Genomic DNA, 17087 nt, shown 5'->3' on the forward strand with positions numbered 1-17087 from the left:
TACATATATATTCAGAAGATGCCAGATGCAAGCCCAGGTTGTTACCTGTACTTCTGACAGAGAGGTTCCCAAGACCCCTTCCTTGCATTCAATTAATTTGTTAGAGTGGAAAAAAGTTGTTAGAGTGGCTCACAGAACTCAGGAAATCTGTTTACTTTCTAGATTTCCAGTTTATGATAAAAAAGATATAACTCAGGAACAGCCATATGGGAGAGATGCATCGGGCAGAGTATGAAGAAAGGGATGGAGCTTCCATGCCCTTTGGGAGCTCACATTCTCTCCAAATCTCCAAATATTCACCACCCAGAAGCTCTCTGAACCCTGTCCTGAGTTTTTATAAAGAGTTCATTTCATGAGCATGATTGATTAAATTATTAATCATTGACAGTTAAACTCAGTCTTCAACCCCTCTCCCCTCTCTGAAGTTGGGGTACGGAGACGAATGGAGAGTTCCAACCTATTAATCATGTGGTTGGTTCTCCTGGTAACCAGCTCCCCATCCTTAGGTTTAACTAGGGCTTTCTGAAAGTCGTCTTATTAACATAACAAAATACCATTTTTTGGCTCTTGTCACTGGACTTTCCAAGGGATTTAGAAGCTGTGAGCCAAGAACCATGGAAGAAGACCAAATATATATTTCTTATACATCACAGTACCATACTACCATCAATAATTATTCTGATTCAGCATCTTTTTTTTCACATTAAATTAAACCATAGTAGGCTTTGGCAATTTTGGAATAATAATACAAAAATTGGTGCCCAGATTTATGGGCCTGAACCAAGAGAAAATATCCCTTTTTTTAAGATTTTTATTTATTTGAGAGAGAGAGAGACAGACAGACACAGAGAAAACATGAGCAGAAGAGGGGCATAGGGACAAGCAGACTCCCTGCTGATCAAGGAATGACATGTGGGGCTAATCCCAGGACCCTGAGATGATGACCTGAGCTGAAGTCAGACACTTAAAAGTACTGAGCCACCCAGGTGCACCAGAGAATATATTCTTAAGGCAAATTCAAAATCCTTTGTCAGGTACCTAGAAGAAAATTTTATGATAATTATAAAAGCTTGTAGAAAAAGTTCTCCTGCAAGTAAATCTATATCACATTATTTCTACCATCAAAACCAACAAAAATATTACAATTCTTATAATTTGAAGAAAATAATAAAAGTTTAAAAGTAATAATTGTAAAAATAATATTTTTCTTTAAAACATATGGGAACATATGGAATTTTTTTAATCTGGAAAAAATATAGAAAAGAATAAAATAACCAATCATGACATATGTGTAGAGAAAGTTTAAAAAATTAAAAATCAGCAAAAACCTTAGAAAACAAGATTCAATAAATTCAGTAGAAAATATAGTTTTATTTCATCAGTGATTACCTTGCAGCATTGTGCTGAGGAGTAGGATTCCAGTAATTTTACAAACTAAGAAGAGACTCTTAATACTGAGATGGGAGAGTTCCTGATCAGATCATCTGACGTCAGGTCTGATATGATGGAATAAAAGCACACTGAAGAGATCCGTAGAAATCCGTAGAAATGTCCGTGGACACTTCCTGAAATGGAAGGGCTGTAATAAGGGGCTTATAGATTTCAGGTTTGATTTCTGTCTATTATATTAATTTCATATTTTCAATGTTTATAATACCTAAATTATGTTCTATGACTATAACATCATGAGCCAACCCTTTTCTATAGGTTGATTGTGAACAATCTAAAACTGCTGAATGTTGCAATATTATTTTTAAATAATCACATATTTGCAGAAGCAAATACTGAGACTGCATCATTAGAGAAGGAACTGTAATCATATGTCATTCAACATGCAGTACTATAAAGGAAAAAAAAAAAAAACTTTGAACTGATTAGATTAGAACAGATCCTTATATCATGCCAAACTGCTCAAAGTAGCATCATGCTTTAGTTGGTCTCACATTAGGACCACAGTTTTCAATAGAAGGGTTTTGTTTTCCTTAAATTTCATATTAATTATTACAAAAATAATGTTTTATCTTACAATTAATATGCTTCAAATTTTTCACTTAATTTATTAAAGTGCAACACATATCAGAAAAGTACATAAAAACTATGTGCAACAATGGTGAATTTTAATCACCTCTCAGATCAGTCTGTTTATATTTTTATTATATCCTGGGTAATCTCCATTTTTCTAGGCCCATCCTTCTTGAAATTCCTCTAGACTTCCTATCTTTTTTCTCATATTTTCTATGACTATGACACTATATATTTTAAGAGTCTCTTCTTCTAGCTTTTGTACTGCTTTTTTTTGATGTCAGATCATTATAATTTTATAATTTTTTAATTTAATTTCCAAAAATGTTTTATGATTTCCAATGACTCTGTAACCTGGCATGTTTTATGGAGGCAATTATTAGTGTATCTTAATATATTAATACAATATTTTATTTTTACTTTTGTTTATTATTTCTGTTTCCTCTGGAATTAGTTTTTATGTTAGCCATTATTTTGTTGTGACAGATGCCAAAACTGGAAGAATTTATAATCATATGCCCATATCCAGGATCTGATCACTTTCAGCTCATTTAATTTTATAGACTCAATGTTTACATTCATTAAATGCCTTGTATAACAGATAAACTCTATGCTAGACAAATTAGAATAGTAACATAGAATATTTAATTCAGATTTTAAGGGAGTAAATGTTTAGTAAATAAGACCATAAGATATTGTTATAGCATGTATTGCTGTGGAAATTTTAAATAACACAACTTGGTAATTTATATTGCTAAATATTTTCATGTTCCTAACTTTCATTTACATTTCTAAATTTTACCTTCTTACGGCTAGCACAACCCAAGATTTCAGGCTCTTCCTATACTTGTCTTTTTCCAACTCTGGAATTACTCCCTGTTGCTTTTATAAGATGATAGCATTTAGGAACCAAAATATGAATGTTAGGTGTACTAATTGCTACCAGAATGCAGTGATCAGGGCTAAAATATCTATTTATATCTATTTATATGTATTTTCTCACATATATATCTATATTGACCTTTAGCTCTAGATAAAGAAATAAAAGTTGTTCTGACTTTATCTATATAGTTATTTTATAGAACTATTCATATATTAAAAACCATGAGTTCACACTCTAACTACAACCTGGCAATTCAGTGTTTATTTCAGTTTATCCCCTTTCCATATTTTTAATCATCTCTTTGACAATAAGAAACTTAACTCACATTATTTCATCCCTCTGTACTTTCTAATTTGTTTAATCTCTCTGAATGTAATTGATCTCTCAAACTCACAGCCTGCTTTTTGGCCTCACCTCTGCCAAATATGCTGGCCAAGTAGCTAGCTACCTCATGGGTTTTAGTCTTGCTAAATACAGCAGTGTGCCAGGAAAATCCTGGATTATGGACCCACAGAATATGCTACTCACTCCAGATTATTTGTCAGGCCCAAGTACTCTGACAATGCCAGTCACCTGGGCCAGATCTTTAGTCTCAGCCCCACAGTGGACAAATCCTCAATCCTGTCCCCACCACGCCCAAATTGTTGCCAGCCAGAGAATTGACTCAGGAAAAATGGAAAACAATCAAAAAAAGAGAAGATTTGCCTTGTATATATTCTTTTTTTTTTTTTTTTTTAATTTTTTTTTAATTTTTTTATTCATTTATGATAGTCACAGAGAGAGAGAGAGAGAGGCAGAGACACAGGCAGAGGGAGAAGCAGGCTCCATGCACCGGGAGCCCGACGTGGGATTCGATCCCGGGTCTCCAGGATCGCGCCCTGGGCCAAAGGCAGGCGCCAAACCGCTGCGCCACCCAGGGATCCCTGCCTTGTATATATTCTTATTGTCTTTTTCTTAAAGAATATATTCTCCATAAGCACAGAGGATATATGATATTTTTAATCACTGTAACTTGTATATGTCTGACATGTATATACAACAAATATAATCATAATTTCATTTTTGGTTAGATGGATAGATGGATGGACGGACAGATGGATGGATAGATGAACTTGATAATTACAGGTAGAGTAAGACATTGATTTCTTAATTCTTGACACTATTTTTTTTTTATATTTTTTTTTATTTTAGAGGGAGAGAGAATGAGAGACAGCACATGCACAAGTGAGGGGAAGGGCAGAGAGAGAGAGAGAATCCCAAACTGACTCCCCACTGACCATGGAACCCAACCCAGAGCTCCATACCATGACCCCAAAACTATGACCTGAATGGAAATCAACAGTCGACACAACTGACTGAGCCACCCACATGCACTGACACTATTTTTTTATATATTGCTTTCTATAACTTCTCTTCTTCTTTTTCTTTTTTTTTATATATACATGCATGCATGTATGCATTCAAGTGTATATGTAGAAAAAATTATTATAAGATGATATATAAATTAACTTTGCAATTAGTCTTGAGCTCACAAATAACAATTACAAAATTCTCTGAGAGAAGTGAAATGAGTGGCTGAATTTGTTTATGGTTTAGGTTTGCATTTTAAGACAATTCCCCAGGCTGGAGATTCCACTGTGTTTTGCATAATTTGACTCAGACCCAAATAATATGGAGGGAAAAATCAGAGTACAAAAGCTATACTGAGAAGAGATTTTTAATTCCATTAAAATATTGCCATCCATGAAAAGCTTATTACCGTGTTCATATCTGACATTAAGAAAGATTAAAATAGTGATTCCACTTAATAAACAATCATTAAGGATTTCATTTTTAGAAGTCAAAAATGTCATGAAGAACCATCTCTAAATCCAGAGGCAGTGTCCCTTAAAATACCAATGTAATATGGAAATAATAATATATCATATTTATAGGGTACTTTATATGATTTATGATTATTTCAACTAAGTCTCATATTTTCATCTCACAAAACACCAACAGGTTTGTAATTACAGCCCTTTAAAGATCAGGAAATTAAGGATAAGAAAGACAAAGCTATTAGCCTAAATCCAAAATGATAGTAAGTACTACACCCAAGATTAAGATTTTTTTTCTTTTATTCATTAAAATAAATTCAAATTTCTACCTCTTTCCTATTAAGAATTGGATTGTGTTGATATGTTTGGCACTATTATTTGATCTTTATATCTGACTAACGTCATGAAGACACTTGTCATCAGTTAGAGCTAGTTGGTGCTTGCCAATGTACCCTAATTGGAAACTCTCTCGTGGCACATTTCAAAGGAGACAAGTGTGTTGATGATTGACTAACATCCCAATAGGCAAGATAGACAAAAGGTAACAATTTATTCCAACGTTGTGGTTCACTGATGATGAATTTTCTTAGCATCTGTTTGGGTATTTGATTAAAATATCCTTCAGCCCATCTGTTTCTAGCAGATAGAGAGTTTTCTGCAAAGGAGGGATTTTGAAAAATTTGCACACCTCATTTAACAGTGTAGACATAGAATTAGCACCCTGAGTTGTTGAATTTTCTGAGAGAAAACACCTCCTTGTGTCAGTCTAAATGCTTAAATGATTACCACAGACTAAGGCCAAAGTTATACAAATTATGTGAAAGAGCACAATAAATGGGCCAAAGTACCTTCTTACTCAGGACATATTGAATTTAAATCATATTGTGGAAAGTGTGCTTTCTTAGGATAGGCTATCACAGTGCATTGTGTAGGAGGTTCCAAAGAGATGTTTCCCTTCTCACATTTCAGTCTTCTTAGTCTACCTATAGCTTATTTATCATTTTTTAGGATTCTATTTATTCATGAGAAACAGAGGGAGAGAGGCAGAGACATAGGCAGAGAGAGAAGCAGGCTCCCTGTGTGGGAGCCCCATGTGGAACTCAATACTCAATTCCAGGACCCTGATCATGCCCTGAGCCAATGGCAGACTCTCAACCACTGAGTCACCCAGGTGCCCCTGTGGTTTCTTTTTAATACAAATAGAGTGTTTGCATTTTCTTCAACAGAAAATATAAATGACCAGTTCTAAATCTATAGTGTCTCTTAATTTTTCCCTTAATTTGAAAACTAAGTGTTTGATATGGGGCTAGTCAGTTAATATCTTGATGTTTTAATTCATTTAATTCATGTAAAATGAGGATAATTTTAATTATTTCATAACAACAGGGATTAAGTGAGATAGGATGAATTTATCTCAGGAATGTAAGTTGGGTTTAACATTGAAATATCAATCAATGTGCTTCAGCACAATGATGAAAAAAAGAGAAAAACATGAGCCTCTTAAAAGATGCTGCAAAAAAATTTTTATAAACTCTGACTACTACTCATGGAGAAAGGAAGGAAGAAGGAAGGAAGGAAGGAAGGAAGGAAGGAAGGAAGGAAGGAAGGAAGGAAGGAAGGAAGGAAGAATTTAAAGAAAGGGAAGGAAGGAAAGCATAGGACTATTAGGGGGCACTTTATCAATCTGTAAAGAGGAATCTATGGATAACCCATAGCTTACATTTTGCATTTTTCTTAATAGAAAAGTATTGAATGCATTCCCCCCTAAACATCCCCCCTAACAAAGTCTATTCTAAATTAAGATTGTGGCAGAAATCCTAGCAATTATATTGTGGAAGTAAATCTGCCTTTATTTACTGATGACACAGTTGTGTATTAGAAAATCCTAAGGATTCCATTAAAAAAATTCCTAGATGTAAGAGGCAAATTAAAAATTGTACATGATAAACAAAAAGAGTAATTTTATCTCTACTATTAACATCAAACAAATGGAAAATAAAATATTGAAAAAATACAATAACAGCAAAACTTGAATAAATGTATGAAAGACCTGTGATACATCTACGCTGAAAGTTACAGAACACTCATGAAATATTATAGAAGGTATAAAAAAATAGAGAGCTAGACTACATTAAATAGAAGGAAAACAGCATGTACTTTATATGCAACTTGCTGTCTATTCTTTTCAATGTGGTATAAAATTCCAGTTCAAAATTTCTGCTATAAAATTCTAGCAGTTTTTGGAGAAATTGACAAGAGAAATGTAAAAGACTAGAATAGCCGACTTAATCTTGATTTTAAAAGGTATACTGTTTGATTTCAAAGATTTCCTGTAAGTTTGTAGGTTTAAGACAGTAGGATATTGTCATACTCATCCACAACCAATGCTTGGAACAGATTAAATAGCTTAGGCTGGGGACGCCTGGGTGGCTCAGCGGTTGAGCACCTGCCTTCGGCCCAGGGCGTGATCCAGGAGACCCGGGATCGAGTCCCACATCAGGCTCCGTCCGTGGAGCTGCTTCTCCTGCTGCCTGTGTCTCTGCCTGTGTCTCTGCATCTCTCTCTCTCTCTCTCTCTCTCTCTCTCTCTCTCTCTCATGTGTCTCTCATGAATAAATAAATAAAATCAAAAAAAAAAAAAAAAAAAGAAAGAAAGAAAGAAAGCAAGCAAGCTCAGGCTGGCTGGGCTGGAGGCAGACAGGCGTCTGCGGGAGGAATGGGGCTCCCTGCAGGGCCCATGCCTCCGCCCCGGCCTGCCCCGCTCTGCCCTCCAGCCGCCCCTCGGTGACCCTGGTGGCCGTGGTGTGGCCATGGTGTGGGCCGGCTCCTCCAGAAGAGCTCCTTCAGGAGTGGGCCACGGACACCGCATCCTGACATCTAAAATTGTCAACAACTCAAAGATAACTATTCCGTCCCGGCCCTCTACCAGCCCCCTTGCAGGTGGCACCAGCTGCCACAGGTCTTCTCGTCCTGGTATTTGAAAGTGCTTGCACACCTGCGTGTGAGCATCCTCTGGACCAGAAATTCCAACTCCCCGCTCCGGAGGGTTTTCTCTTTCCGATGCCACCGCTGTGGTCTGCTCAGCCATGGTCCCCTGGGGGCCTCCTTCCTTCTCCTGCCATGGAAACCTGCCGTTACGTTACGCAATTCCGAGGTGAAGAGACACCTAATACCTGGCTGTATGCAGTCGTCCTTCCTCGCTCGCAGCTTCGGGACGCAGAACAGGTTCAGACCTTCGGTTTCCTCGTGCCTTGCGAAGAAGACTTCAGCCCAAGTTTGCAGCAAGGTGCTGCTGCTGGAGTCACTCGTACCCTCAGCGGGCCGAGCCGTGAATGCTGGACGTGCCAGTTGCAGGTCCACGTGCTCGACAGCGAATCTCTCAGGCCCAAGGTCGAGAGTATTTGTCCTCCAATCAAGACATTCTGTCCCTCAGTACTATGGCTCTTTGCTCTCAGGAGACATGGACGCACAGCTCTTCCCTAGAGCGAGCCCCTTACTAACCAGGGATCGGGCCAGGTCTTCATTCTTTGATTGTTCAAGCTGTTGACCTTGGAGCGGGATACTAGTTCTGCAACCCACTTTTGACCTTTTTTTCAGCAGGGCTTCTTTTTCTGTGGACCTTGTTTGCCTTCCAGTATGTTTCTGCAGTATGCAGCAGTAATTCCTCGTGACTGCCTCCTATTACTTATTATACTTCTCTTCCCAAAGAGGTTTGTCTCCCTTAAATAAGGTTTCTCAGAAGGCTGTCTGGCAATTTTTTTTTATGTTTTTTCTCCAAAAATCTACTTAGTTTGCATTGGACTTTTTGGATTCCATGTGCATTCACGGTGCTAAATCAAACTGTGTACCTGAAAGAAATATGCGTGTCTAGATGTTTTACCATCTCATTCTTTTTGGTAATTCAAGTCTGGTCTGTGTCTGTCTCTGGTGGGTTTTCACTGCTATCAGCCTCTCCTTGGAGCTTATTTGAACTTTTGAGCAATGTAAGAGAGATTTAATGTGAAAACGGCTTTATATCAAACACTAACCCCTCCCTCTTGAAAAAAAAAAAGATTAGGAAGTTTGAAAATTGACAGATATTTATGTAATCACATTATTTTTTACAAAACTACCAAGAAATTTTAATGGCGAAAGAAAGCCTCTACAAATTGTGCTAGATAAACTGGATGTCCATTTTGAAAAGGAATAAAACCCTTCATCATATGGTATGAACCATACCTACAACTAATTTGAAGTGAATTATAGACATAAAATCTTTTATTTTTTTTATTTTTTTTTTGTTAACTTTTATTTATTTATGATAGTCACAGAGAGAGAGAGAGGCAGAGACATAGGCAGAGGGAGAAGCAGGCTCCATGCACTGGGAGCCCGACGTGGGATTCGATCCCGGGTCTCCAGGATCGCGCCCTGGGCCAAAGGCAGGCGCTAAACCGCTGCGCCACCCAGGGATCCCCATAAAATCTTTTAATATAAGCTTCTAGAGAGAAGCAGAAGGAAACCTTTATGACTTTGACGTAAATAAACATTTCTCAAGTCCAAAACAAAACAAAATAAAACTCTCAAAGGAACATTGACAAATTATATTTCATCAAACATTGAAACTTTTGCTTATATAAGAAACCATTCAGAAAATGAGAAAAGAAGCCAGACTAGAAAAAAGTATTATGCGTATTTTATCTATCTATATGTTGTTATATAAATGTTACATGTATTTTACTATATACTGCATATAGGAATATATGGAACTTCTTATGTATTATATACATGTGTTATATGTAAGAAATATATAGAAATTATTGTTATCTATCATTCATATATCTTCTAGTTCATGTGGCTAGTTTTCTCATTTATTTTATCATATATATATACATATAAAATTATTCTCAAAATATATAAAGAATTCACACAAGTCAATATTATGACACAGATCTAATAAACAAGTAGTACAGACACATCACAAGATCTACAAATAGTCAAGGAGCACATGCAAGTTTTCTTCACATTAGTCATCAAGGAAATGCAAATTAAACTGAGAGACACCACTTCACACTCATTACAATAGGCAAAAATTTTTAAAATACAGATTAATTCAGGAGTGTGGAGCAACTGGAGTTCTTATGTAGTGTTGGTAAGATAAGAAAAATTCTATTACTGTTTTGGAAAATGTTTTAATAATTTCTTGAAAGTTAGAAACTGAACCCATATCCCAGAAAGTCCTAAGATATTTACCCAAGTGAAATATCAATAAATGTCTATAAAATTTGACTTACAGGAGAATGTTTATGTTAACTTTATTTATAACATTCTAGTAGATATAGATTGATGGAATGTCTATCAATATGAAAAAAAGTGTAAAACAGTTATGTAATAAAAATAGACTACTGATGCATGTAAGCTATAAATGAAAAAAGAAATAACTATTTTAAATAGGATATAATTAATTAATGTTTAGATTATACATAAATAGTTATTATATAACTCTAGTTTCAAAGAAAAATATATCTGGACTTTCATTGTTCAGGGGTTATAATTTCCAAAAGCTTTGTCATTCATATCAGTATCCCCTGGATTATCAATACTTTAACAATCTTCTTAAAGTGTCCTTCTCATTGATAGATTACCCCAGACACAGTTTGACTCAAACAGAAAGAGAACAACATCACTTCCCTCTGTATCAATATTATGTTTCTAAGAATGAAATCTTATATTCCATTATCTTTTGTCTGGTAACATCAAACCATACCTTTTAGTTGGTTCTTAGTCTTTAAGTTTAATAATCAATTTTATGAATCTCTGTGGAGGAAAGTATTTGTTTTACTCTACAAAGTCTTAATTTTGAGAACAAAAGCCCAAAATTATCTCATAAACCATGAGTTGGAAAATAATGTTTAAGTATGTATAAGCCAGCTCTCTTGCCCTAGACTTGTATAAATATTTTAGAGATTGCAGTACAAAAGAGAGTTGGGAATGAAGCAAGATATTCAGAGCTGAAAGTGGTATGGAAAGCGGCCCTAACGTGGACACTGTGAAAAAGAGAAGAAGAGAAATGATGATGCCCTAGAGTCTGAGGAAATAGCATTTCTTGGTAGATGTCACACCAGGACTTGGTATATGCTATGCTATAGAATGACTGCGAACACTAAACCTTCCCCATAATGTTATTGTACTGCTGTGAAACCACCTCAGGTCTTAGATATATGCTTGAAAGGAGAGGAAAAAGGGGTTGGTAGAAATTCTCAGTTGAATAAATTTAAGTAAAAACACTGAGGTAACCAATTTTACTTGGATTTAGCTACGTTAAGCTTTCTGTATTGAGCCAGTAAGGGATACAAGATACAACTGAAGTTTACGTATCAAATAATAGCTTAGGTTTTTGCATAGCTGTAATTTTTGGCGTTGTATCTGTTTCCTGGTGGTTTATCCTTTTGAGCATTTGGAACTCTAATGAACCCTTTGAGCCTCAGTTTCCTTTCCTGTAAAGTGGGAATAACAAAACCTACCTCAAATGAGGCAAAAGAATGTATTAGACAAATTAGGCAAGATTTCAATTTGGTGAAAAACATCTAAATCTCAGTGACCTAATTTAACAGAATTGCATCTCTAGTTCATGACACTTTTCACATTACTTGGCAGGCAGATGGGAGTGGGGAGGTGAATGAAGGGTCTGTCATATTTCAGGTTCACCATATGAAAAACACATACTAAGATTTCTCATTCTCTCTCTCCCTCTCTCTCTCTTTTTTTTTTCTGTGCACCAACCTGACATGGCACATGTTATTTCTATTTACAGCCTGGTGATCAGAAGTGGCCATATGACTCTGACTAACCACAAAGAGGTTGGGACATATTCCTAGATGAAGAATGAATCAAATATAAGGAGCACAAATAATTTCTACCATAGGAATTAGGCGAGGGACGCCTGGGTGGCTCAGCAGTTGGGGGCTGGATTCAGCTCAGGTCATGATCCCAGGATCTGGGATCAAGTCCTGCATCAGGATCCCTGTGAGGAGCCTGCTTCTCTCTCTGCCTATGTCTCTGCCTCTCTCTCTCTCAATCGCTTATGAATAATAAATAAATCTTAAAAAAAGATTAGGCGGAAGAGTGCATAGACAAAGGTATAGTACTATTACTGCCACAGATAGCCTCAGAAAACTATAGCAACTTGTTTATTTTTAAATAAAGGATTTTATATATTTTATTAGTATTCTTCATTCACTTTATGGCATTTTAGACTTTGAAAGATACCTTGGTGTAGGCAAACTCTGAATAAAAAGGTAGGTCTGGGTTCTAGTCATAGGTTGGCAACTAGTGTTTTGACTGTAGAAAAATTCTGCAGTGTTCCTCCATCATATTTTCTAATTAAGCAAATTTTATTAAGCATTTTCTTACAAAGTTCTTTCTGGTTAAGATTATCTGAGATCATCTTTGACTATGTATCCTTATAGACTGACTAGACCTAACTGTTGAGTAGTCAAACTGTTCAGCAGCCAGTTTAGAAAACAAATTTTGTTTTTCTCATTTGTCTTCTGTAGATAGCATCATACTTACCATTTAAATCTTTCCCAAAGAACATATGAAGAAAATATTATTCAGTTATGAACACTAAAATCTACAAGAAAAAAATAGGTCCTTAAAGTGGTTGTTGTTAGATGGATGGCATACAATAGACATTTATAATTAAAAACAAAAGAGATTTAGTTATCCCAGAAGATTTAAAATGTTCTCTCAAAGAGAGAAGGTAGCTTTATTCTTGATCCCGTTTCAAACCATTTTCCACTCTAACTTAAAACTCAGTTTCAGTGGATTGTCTATTTTAGCCTTTAGGTGAGAAATGGTATTCAGAACATAACTCAGATTAAAGATTTCTTTCTGAAGAATTAATGGTGCTGACCTTACACCCAAGAATCTCTTTAGAGAAGAGCCTTTTTCGAGAAACCATTGTCCAGTAGAAGGCAAGATAAAGTCAAGATCTCTATTTGATTAAATTTGGCCCCTACTTAAAGGTTTGGAGAAATTATTTAATATTTCAAGTTTTCATGGCAGACAAAATTGAATGTATTCCTGAATCATAGTTTGGGAATTAGAAGTGATATTGGAATAAGAAAATTCATACTCAACACTAAGTGTGGCATTTTTTATGTTTGACATCCAACAAAAGTTGGATAAAGTCTCTTAGTCTCTGTTTCTATAGCAGGTAAAATGGCTTAATAAAATTCAAATATTGTTGAAGATAAGACAACGCAAAGACATATAAGCCATAAGCTGACTGTACAACTTAGACTTTTATTTTTCCTCCTTGCATTTAACTTAGAGTTTGGTATAAAATATGAATCAAAAAAAAAAAAAAAAGAAAAAAATATGAATCAATACATAATGTCTGAGTGAATGGACATGTCAGAAATGATGATTAATACTTTAGGAAGCAAATTATGAATTTGAGGGTAATTGGAGAGTCAGAGCCCATTCTGAATTCAGGTTCTCTGAATGGAAAATCTGGGGCTTATTCCTATTAAAACTTACATGAGGTGATTTTGTTTGGGCTCAATGATGTTTGCAATAAAGTTACTGAATGATGTTTAAAGTGACTAATTATATTTTTAGATGAGCAAATTTAGCCCAAATCCAGGCACATTTACCTCTCTACAATACAAAGTTGTGTTCAAATTGAAACTTAAACTAAATTTCCATTATATCCTCTAAGTGATATGTAAATGCAGGTTATATTCCTTATACACCATTAGCTATGTTTAAGTTTTTGCTAGTTTATATTGGAGTGGAGGGAATGAAGGATGGAAATTAAAGTAAAAACTGATACAGAATTTGAAAGAAAATAAGTTCATGCGAGCAAGATTTTTGGCTGATTTTTCACTCCTGTTTCCCTAGTGACTCCATTAATGCCAGGCAATTAGAAGTAGCTCAGTAAATTTTGGTGATTCAATGAAAGACGAATGAGGAAAATAATTGGTTAGGAGAGGGTGTAGAAAAAGTGGAATGCAAGGAGGAAGATAGTAAAGAAAAAAAGTGAAGAGAAGGGATGGGAAATACAAAATAAAGGGAGGCAACCAGTGGGGGTGTTGGGAGAAATAAAATGAGGAGAGAAATTCAGATATTTTCTCTGTAGCCCAGAAGGGAAAAAAAAAAAAGAATAAATAAAACCAGAAAAGGACCCATTTTGTCTGTATTACAATCACTAACATCAAAAGCCTTCCCACAAGAATGGGCTACCTCAGAAGGTGGTGATGATGTAGGAAACAAAACAAAAGAAAAATGTCCTTACTATTTACAGTCCATTGACAAGTCCTTGAAACAGGCACACAGACCTTCTTCTTGGATCTCATCTGCCGGGATGTTGACAGTTTGCTAAGGGCACAAGGCAATCTTAGCAGATCCCTCAGGATCCAATGACTGTACTTTAAACATATAAAAATTCCTTTGGAAACTTCCTTTATCTCTACCAGCCGACGTGCATGTTGGCAATCACCCCCCAAGCATATGACCCACTGATATACATCCGAAGAGTCTCCTAAGTTATTACTAAACAGTAATAAATGACGTTTTCCTAACAATAGCTAGCCTCTCAGGGTCCTGGAAACCTGTTTCCAAACTACCTGGGAGGCCTGTGCTATCTGCCTCAAGTCCTTTCACTTAAACATTATGCTACCTAGAATAATCTCCCCTCAGGAAAAGTATGGCTCACTCCCTCATAGGCTTTTACTTAAGTTTTAACTTCTCAAGGATGCCTTAACTAATTTTATTATTGAAAATTAAACTAACATCTTCCCAACCCCAGAAATCCCTGTATACAAATTATACCTGAAGTTTACTTCATAGCACTTTTACTATGCACTTTTAACCCCCTCCCAGCTTGAAAAGTCTGTAATAGGCCACTCCTCATGACCCCAGTGCAGCTCTTCCTGCTCACAGGTTCTGTCCCTGTGCTTTTAATAAGACCACCTTTTTGCACCAAAGACATCTCAAGAATCTCAAGAATTCTTTCTTGAGCATTTGTTCTAAACCCCAACACTTCTACATCACTGAGTTCTCTGTACCCAGAGTTGTATGACAATAGTAGGTGTGTGTTCTAAAAGGAATGCAAAGGTTAAATCAGTGTCCTTGAATTTGAAAGTAACTGGAGACCTAGAGTCTTCTCTGAATTCAGGTTCCCCGCATATAAAAAGAATAAAATGATATTAACATTTTTATATATTTTTGAATTCACTTAATTCTATGAGAATTGAAGGTGGAAAGTTAAAAGTGTACTGTGAGAGAGTTGGAGAAAAATGAAGGGTAGACTTGGTTATAATTTCCTTTTTCACTTTTTGGTGAAGGAGATCAGAGAAAGCAAGGGAGGACAGCTATACACTAGCATTTCCACAAAGGAATGAACCTTCCTCTGGCTTGTTTGAACTAAACTGTGGCATTTGAAATAAAATCTTAGGCAGATCTTTGTCACTAATAATATTTTTATTACATTTCATTCCTCAAATATTGTTTCTCCCTATTAATTTGTAAACTACATGAGTTATGTGAAAATCAAGTATTTTATATTATAGAATAACATTAAATTATAAGAATATTCATTTTATGATAAGGGATAAATATGTTGGTTATTTAATTCAAGAATCTAAATATTCTGCCTAAAGCCATTCTTATGTAGTTTTATCATTTTCAAAGATGAAAAAATGAAATATTAATCAAACTTTCACTACCCTCTTTTATTACAGTTTAAAAAATATAGCCACACTTCTTCTGCCCTTGCCTAGAGGAAGTATGTTAATAAGAGCTACCTACTTCGATTATAAATCAAGAGACAAATATCATACTGCACTGCAATGCTCAATATAATTTTAGATTTAAGAAAGAAACAGATTAAAATTTACATAATAATTAGCATAAAAAGCTTAGATGGCACCAGGATGGTGGCTTTTTGCTAGAAAGTAATCTTGAACATCGGTAAAAAATAAATACTATACTCATATAACATGGCCAGCTTCAAAATAAAGCCCCTATGAGGATGTATAAAGAGATTATAGCACAAAATATTACAAATTAAGATTGTCCAAAATTAGGAGAATTTTTTGTACCTAGATATAAGTCTAATTAACAAGATAAGCGAAATAAAAATGACAGGGACGTCTGGGTCGCTCAGATGGTTAAGCATCTGCCTTCAGCTCAGGTCATGATCCCAGGATCCTGAGATTAAGTCCCACCTGGGGCTTCTTGCCCTGCTGAGCAAGGGACCTGCTTCTCCCTCTGCCTACTGCTCCCCCTGCTTGTATTTTTTCTCTCTCTGACAAATAAATAAAATCTTTTTTAGAAAAATGAAAATGACAAATTCAAAGAAATATCCAATTGTAATGTATTTCATCATATGAAAGAAAATATGAAGTGTTATTTTGTTTTTTTCTTTATGTATTGTCCATACTCTGACTCTGAAGTCTAATCTCTCTATTAGGGAGAAAAAAAATGGAAAAATTTCACAGAGACATGGTATATATTTAGATAACTTCATCTTCAATTTTTGGTAAGATTTATTTGCCTATTATTTTTAGAGGAGGGGGAGCACAAGAAAGAAATGGTAGGTGGGACAGAGGGAGAGGAAGAAGAAATACTCTCAAGCAGACTCCCCACCAAGCAGAGCCTGATTCAGGGCTTGAAGTGGGGTTTGATCCCATGACCCAAGATCATGACCTGAGCTGAAATCAGAGTCAGATGCTTAACTGACTGAGCCATCCAGATGCCTCACTTCACCTTCAATGTTATCCTGAATCTGTGTTCCAACAAGATTTTAGTCAGCATATCTTCTCTATAATATAGTCATAAAAATTACCTCTTTCTGACTTCTGTATCATCTCTGCTTTTCAGGCCACGTAATTTAGCCTGGGCCATGTAAGAAAATGAAACAACACACAAACATGAGTTGTGTGTAGAAACCTGAGGATGTGTTCTGTATTTCGTTTATATCATATCTAACCATATTTCCACATTCAAAGACAAGAAAGGATAAAAGCCACAGACAGGAAGCAGAGACCTGCAGAATCTATACTGTCTATCCATGATAGACATCTTGAAATAAGAGCAGAGTCAGCATGAATGAACTCTGATTGAAGTGGTTTCTGGAAATGGAAGATTTATATGTGCTCTGTCCAATATATACACAAATATATTTTATATAGAATCAGGAAATTGAGTAGAAGAGCATCTAGAAGTCCAGTTGATCAACCTATAGGCTAGATGAATACCTGCAAAACAAAAGAAAATAAAAAAGATTCTTTGAAGAGTAATTTTAGTTTACACTTCCAGGAGATTTTATTCAATACCCAGGTAAAAAGATAGCAGAACCATGGCCAATCCACATACTCTTTC

This window comes from Vulpes lagopus, chromosome 5 (assembly GCF_018345385.1).
Source record: "Vulpes lagopus strain Blue_001 chromosome 5, ASM1834538v1, whole genome shotgun sequence".
Taxonomy (NCBI): Eukaryota; Metazoa; Chordata; class Mammalia; order Carnivora; family Canidae; genus Vulpes; species Vulpes lagopus.